Source organism: Ochotona curzoniae, unplaced genomic scaffold (genome assembly GCF_017591425.1).
Source record: "Ochotona curzoniae isolate NIBS_2020 unplaced genomic scaffold, NIBS_Ocur_1.0 scaffold_4701, whole genome shotgun sequence".
NCBI classification, from domain to species: domain Eukaryota; kingdom Metazoa; phylum Chordata; class Mammalia; order Lagomorpha; family Ochotonidae; genus Ochotona; species Ochotona curzoniae.
This window is the reverse complement of record NW_024467122.1, coordinates 81,275,406-81,281,765: the sequence shown is the minus strand read 5'-3', so window position 1 is coordinate 81,281,765 and position 6,360 is coordinate 81,275,406.

The window sequence follows — 6,360 nt, the reverse complement described above, 5'->3', positions numbered from 1 at the left end:
CCTGCAGACAAATCTGACTCATCCTTCAGGTCCTGGCTTTACCAGCAAGCAGCCAGATCTTCCATGACTACTTCCTAAACCGTTACATGTTCCGACTCCTCTCTCACAGCAACTGTCGTAGTTGTCAGTAAGCTGGTCACAGTGTGTAATTGTTCATTTGTTTTCTGTGTTCACTGGCCAACTTTCTGCCTGCCAAACTAGACTACAAGTTCCAGGAAAGCAGGAAAGGACTTATTGGCCATTTTTGGGAGAATACAGAAACCTCTAAAGTTGTGAAATTTCTTATCTCTATTTGAAAGGTAGAGTTACAAAGAGAGATCCTCCATCTGCTGGTTAAATCTACAAATTAATGTTAATAGACAGGGCTGGGCCAGGAGCACATGGCCAGGTCTCTTGCATGCATTGCAGGGGCCCAAATATTTGGGCAATCTGCTACTGCTTTTCCAGGTGAATTAGCAGGGAGCTGAAAGGGGAGTGGAGCAATCAAGACACAAACAGATATTCATATGGGAGGCTGGTGTCACAGGTAACTGCTGTGCATGGCACTGATCTACAATTAGAATTGAAAAAAAATTATTTGAAAGGCAGAGTGACAGATCTTCCATCCCCTAAATCACTCCTCTCAATGGCCAAGAGTCAGCATTGCTGCAACAGGCCAAAGCCAGAAACCTGGAACTCCATCCAAGGCTCCTACATAGATGGCAGGGAGCCCAAGCACTCAGGCCATTTTGCTGCCATCCCAGGAATGTTAGCATGGAGTCCTGGGCCCAGCATGGGAGCCTAGCAGCTAAAGTCCTCGCCTTGAATGTGCTGGGATCCCATATAAGCACTGGTTCTAATCCCAGCAGCCCCACTTCCCATCCAGCTCCCTGCTTATGGTCTGGGAAAGCAGTTGAGGACAGCCCAAAGCCTTGGGACCCTGCACCCGTGTGGGAGACCAGGATGCGGCTCCTGGCTTCTAGCTTCAGATCGGCAGAGCTCCAGCCATTGGGGCCACTTGGAGATTGAACCATAAGATGGAAGATCTTCCTTTCTGTCTCTCCTCCTTTCTGTATATCTGAGTTTCCAATAAAAATGAAATAAATCTTAAAAAAGAAAAAGAAAAGAAAGTGGAGACCTGGGCCCAATGTCATAGTCTAGTAGCTAAATCCTTGTCTTGCATCGCAGAAATCCCATGAAAGCACCAGTTCCTGTCTCAGCTGTTCCACTTCCCATCCAGCTCCCTGCTTGTGGCCTGGGAAAGCAATCAAGGACGACCCAAAGCCTTGGGACCCTGCACTCGCGTGGGAGACCCAGAAGAAGCTCCTGGCTTCGGATTGGCTCAGTTTCAGCCAATGAGGACCTGTGGGGAGTAAATCATCAGACAGAAAATCTTCCTCTCTGTCTCTCCTTTCTGTATATCAGACTGTCCAATAAAAATATTTAAAAAAAAATCAGTTTCCCAAGGAATGGGCTGTGAGAAACAAATGCACACACTCTGCATTAGTGTGCTCTGTCCCTACACTCAGATTTTTGCTGTCAGGGAGGAGGAAAGAGATGGTTGTTTTTAAAGATTTCTTTTTACTAAAAAGCCAAATTTAGAAAGAGAAGGAAAGGAAGATCTTTCCACTCCCCAAGTGGCTGCCAACTATGTCAATCAGTGGATTCTGAAGCAACTTCATCGTGCTTAAAGGCAAGATTGGCAGCAATTCATAACTGTTGCACCATTAAAACCACTTGAGCGGGCCAGGCGGTGTGGCCTAGCAGCTAAAGTCCTCGCCTTGAACGCACCGGGGTCCCATATGGGCCTCAGTTCTAATCCTGGCAGCCCCACTTCCCATCCAGCTCTCGCCCTGTGGCCAGGGAAAGCAGTTGAGGACGGCCCAAATTTTGGGACCCTGCACCCGCGTGGGAGACCCAGAAGAGGATCTCGTCTCCTGGCTTTAAATTGGCTCAGCTCCAGCCATTGCAGCCGCCTGGGGAGTGAATCATCGGACAGAAGATATTCCTCTCTATCTCTCCTCTCTGTATATCTGCCTTCCCAATAAAAATAAAATAAATATTAAAAAAAAAGAGAGAGAGAGAGAATGTGGGAAAAAAAATGAAATAAAAAAGAAATAATAATCTTACCCACTTTTCTGTAGCCCCTGATACATTGTGCCCTAATTAACCATGTAAAGATTGACAAAAATAAAGAAAAAATATATTTTAAAAAACAAATCAAAGTGCCAGAGCCAACAAGCATCCGATGAGGAAATAAAATAATAAAAGTACTCCAGCTTTTGTCTGATGTAAGGATCAGATACAAGCACGGAATCCCAACAGGGTGGAACCGAAAGTTCAGCTTGTTTTACTAAAGCAGGCAGGCACACTCAGACAAGTCTCGAAGCTTTTGTCCAGCTTTCCTGCCCTATATATCAGCAAATATCAAAAAACCACATTTGCTTAAAAAAAAAAAAAGAATTGTGGGGTTTTGACTCAGTTCTGTACTAGAAAGGAAGTCTGCAGCTGGGAAGACAAGGTCTCCCCTCCCCGACCCCGCTGCGGCCTCCCCGCAATGCAGGCAGTGGGTTTTGAGGCTCCCCTGTGAATCACATTCACAGAATTAAAGAGAGTTCCTGTTCTTAGAAGTCTGCAACCTCTAACCACCTGTGTGCAGCCAAGCCACACCTGCACCCGATCTGCTACTGAGGTCACCCTGTGTGCAGTGAGGGATGGGGTGGTGTGGGGTGGTAGTGGGGTCCCCTCCAGGCTGTCTGATAATTACAGCTTAGCACTTCATCAGTCGACCAATAGCTGCTGAAATGCAACAAGCATTGGTTTGTTTTTTCATTTGAAAGGCAGATTGACGGACAAGGACATTTCCATCTGCTGGTTCCCATTCCTTAAAAAAAACATAAGTACCGGCTTGGCGCCATAGCCTAGTGGCTAAAGTCCTCACCTCACAGCCAACCAGAAGACCAAGGCGCTCAGATGAAAGCCGGTGCAGTGTGGGAACAGGGATCAGATTTCAGTGGCCAAAGACACAGAGAGGTTAGTGGATGGGGTTTGCTTAACAACTCCTGTGCAGGTACCGGAACCCAGCCTGTCTGTTATGGGGTGCAGCCAGAGATAGCCAGCACCCATTGACATTGGGCAAACAAAATTTGGCTGTGTACCCTACCCTCTGTCCTGAAGGTGGGTCCTAACAGCCATAGAATGTTAATTCCATCCTCAACCACTCCCCCACGCCCTAATTTAGCTAGGATATTGGATACAGATAAGTCCAATCCGTCTAGGTGTTTTTAGCTACAAGACCCAGTTCCAATGAACACTAATCAGCTCCTTAGCCCACCAGACTTAGGTATTCGCTCCTGCCCACCTGTAACGCACCTGTCAACTGAGAGGGGATGTTATTGCATTGTTGTGTAACCACTCCCCTCACAAGCCCCTTTAAAAGGCTCATGAAGGGTCTGGCATTATGGCCTAGTGGCTCTCAATTCCTCACCCTGAACGCCCAGGGTACCATGTGAGCACTGGTTCTAATCCCGGCAGCTCCACTTCCTGTCCAGCTCCCTGGTTGTGGCCTGGGAAAGCAGTCGAGTAGCAGTCAGTAGGGAGTTGGAGCAGAGGTAGAGCTGCTGCATCTTCACCCTGTGCTCGTGAGGGATGCCTGTGGTGATGAGGGTGGAGTTTTACTCACTGGGCCACAGTGTGGGCCCCTTCTGCTGTGGACTTGAACCAAGGAAGTGCCTCCTAGCAGGAAGGAGCGCTGCTGACTAATCTGAGAGGATCTATGCTTTTCTCCTAGAATCCCTGACCTTGTAGGTGCCTCTGCAATTACCCACTGGACGATGTCATTTCAGCTGTGTTCCCAATTCCCTTTGAAAAAGTGACTTGAGGTCAGGTATTGAGCTAGTGGCAAAGCCACCAGTTGAGGTGCTCATGTCCATGTCCCGCACTCAGGTCCCGGGTAGGATTTGTGACTGTGCTTCAGCTTCCGGCTAATTCAGGCCCGAGAGGCAGCGGTGAGGGCCTGGGTGGTTAACTTCCTTCTACCCATGTGGAGACCTGCACTGAGCTCCCAGCTCTGGCTTCCACCCTGGCCGTTGCAGACATCTGGGCATTGAAAAGTGAATAGGAACTCTGTGTTGCTGCCTCTCGAATAAATTTTTTTTGAATCTTTAGGAAGGGCCCGGCATAATAGCGTAATGGTTAAAGTCCTTACCTTGAATGCCCGGGATCCCATATGGGCGTTGGTTCTAATCCCAGCTGTCCTGCTTCCCATCTAGCTCCCTGCTTGTGGCCTGGGAAAGCAGTCAAGAATGGTCCAAAGCCTTGGGACCCTGCACCTGCATGGGAGACCCGGAGGAGGTTCTTGGCTCCTGGCTTCGGATTGGCATAGCACCGGCCGTTGTGGTCACTAGGGGAGTGAATCATCGGATGGAGGATCTTCCTGTCTCTCCTCCTCTATGTATATCTGACTTTCCAATAAGAATAAATAAATCTTTAAAAAAGAAAAGGACCATGAAGCGGGGGCTCTCGCTCTTTCTGGTCAGGTGCTTCCATTACTCTGGCACCTTGACACTTGGCTGACCCAGGACAGGTAATCCCCTGAGCATGGTCCCTGTGTACTGCTTAGATGGGACAATGGATATAATAATGTTGTTTCTGGTTTGTGTGGTGTCAGGATTTCCAGGAGAGGTGAGGCCTAGCAGTAGCGGAATGTGGGCAGAGAAGCCAGGGAAAGGTGAATGCAGCTTTGTAGGTGTGTCCAGGTTATTCGTTGCGCGTCTCTTAGGATAACTTGTTGGGGAAGCTAGGACATAGGTCTTGAGCTTAATGGATGGACTCAAAGATAATGACCATTTGTTCCTCTTGGGATTATGTTTGGATTATGATTGGTTAGATTGCCGTATGGACTTGTGATGTGCTGTTTTGGTGTGCTCTATTATCACCAAGCTTGGTTAATAAAGACTCCAAGTTATCATATTAACACCCCGCACCTCTGCTCCCCCCACCCCCGAGACGGCACGTAGTATCTAGGAAACCTACTCCTATGTGGGTACACAGGTCCCAGCGGGGACTCGAGATGTACTCCTCACTGTGAGGCCCAGAATCACACATACTTGGATACACTGACAGATGCATGACAGGGATGGGCCGGGGACACAGGCTGCCCAGTTCCTGACTGGCTAAGCCTCAGCTGGAGACCTAGTGCTGCTGACAGCACAGATAAGTCTAAAGGCCTCAGTACCAACAAAGACAACAGAACTCTTGGCTCAAGCAGTCCAAGGTGTAGGACCTGGAGAAAGAAAACCTATTGGCTAAATCTCCACCATGAAGGTTTATTAATTTTATCGGAAAGTCAGATTTAGAAAGTGAAGGAGAGACAGAGCTGGTTCACTCCCTAAGTAGCCGCAACAGATGGAGCTGAATCGATTCAAAGCCAGGAGCCAGGAGCTTCATCCAGGTCTCCCACGCGGGTGCAGGGTCCCAAGGCTTTGGGCCGTCCTCAACTGCTTTCCCAGGCCACAAGCAGGGAGCTGGATGGGAAGCAGGGCTGCTGGTATTAGAACCGGCGCCCATATGGGATCCCAGCGCGTTCAAGGCAAGGATTTTAGCTACTAGGTCATGGCACCAGGCCCTAAAACAAATATTAAAAAAAAAAAAAAAATCTCAAGACAGATATTTGGTTCAGTGGTTAAGAACCCACCTGGGCCAGCTTTACCCCCATATCCAAGTGCTTGGGTTCATGTTCTGGCTCCACTTCCAATCCTAGCTCCCTGCCCACATGCACCCTGAGACAGCAGTTAGTGCCTCAAGTACGCGGACCCTGTCCTCCATGTAGGAGATCCTGATGTAGGTGCTACTGGCTCAGGGCGTTGGCCTGGCCCAGATTCAGCTATTGTGGCCATCTGCAAAGTGAACTATTAAATGGATCTCTGTCTCTTCCTCTTTATCATTCTCTTGTTCAAATCAATACACAAATCTAGGGCCTGGCGGTGTGATCTAGTGGCTAAAGTCCTTGCCTTGAACGCCCCGGGATCCCATATAAGCACTGGTTCTAATCCCAGCAGCCCTGCTTCCCATCCAGCTCCCTGCTTGTGGCCTGGGAAAGAAGTCGAGGATGGCCCAAAGCTTTGGGACCCTGCACCTGTGTGGGAAACCCGGAAGAAGTTCCTGGATCCTGGCTTTGGGTTGGCATAGCATCGGCCGTTGCGCTCACTTGGGGAGTGAATCATCGGACGGAAGATGTTCCTCTCTGTCTCTCCTCTCTGTATATCTGACTTTCCAATAAATAAATCTTAAAAAAAAAAAAAAAAAACAACCAGCTTCTGTTAAAAAAAAATCAATACACAAATCTTAAAAAAACAAAAGATGCAGGGTCCAGCACAGTAG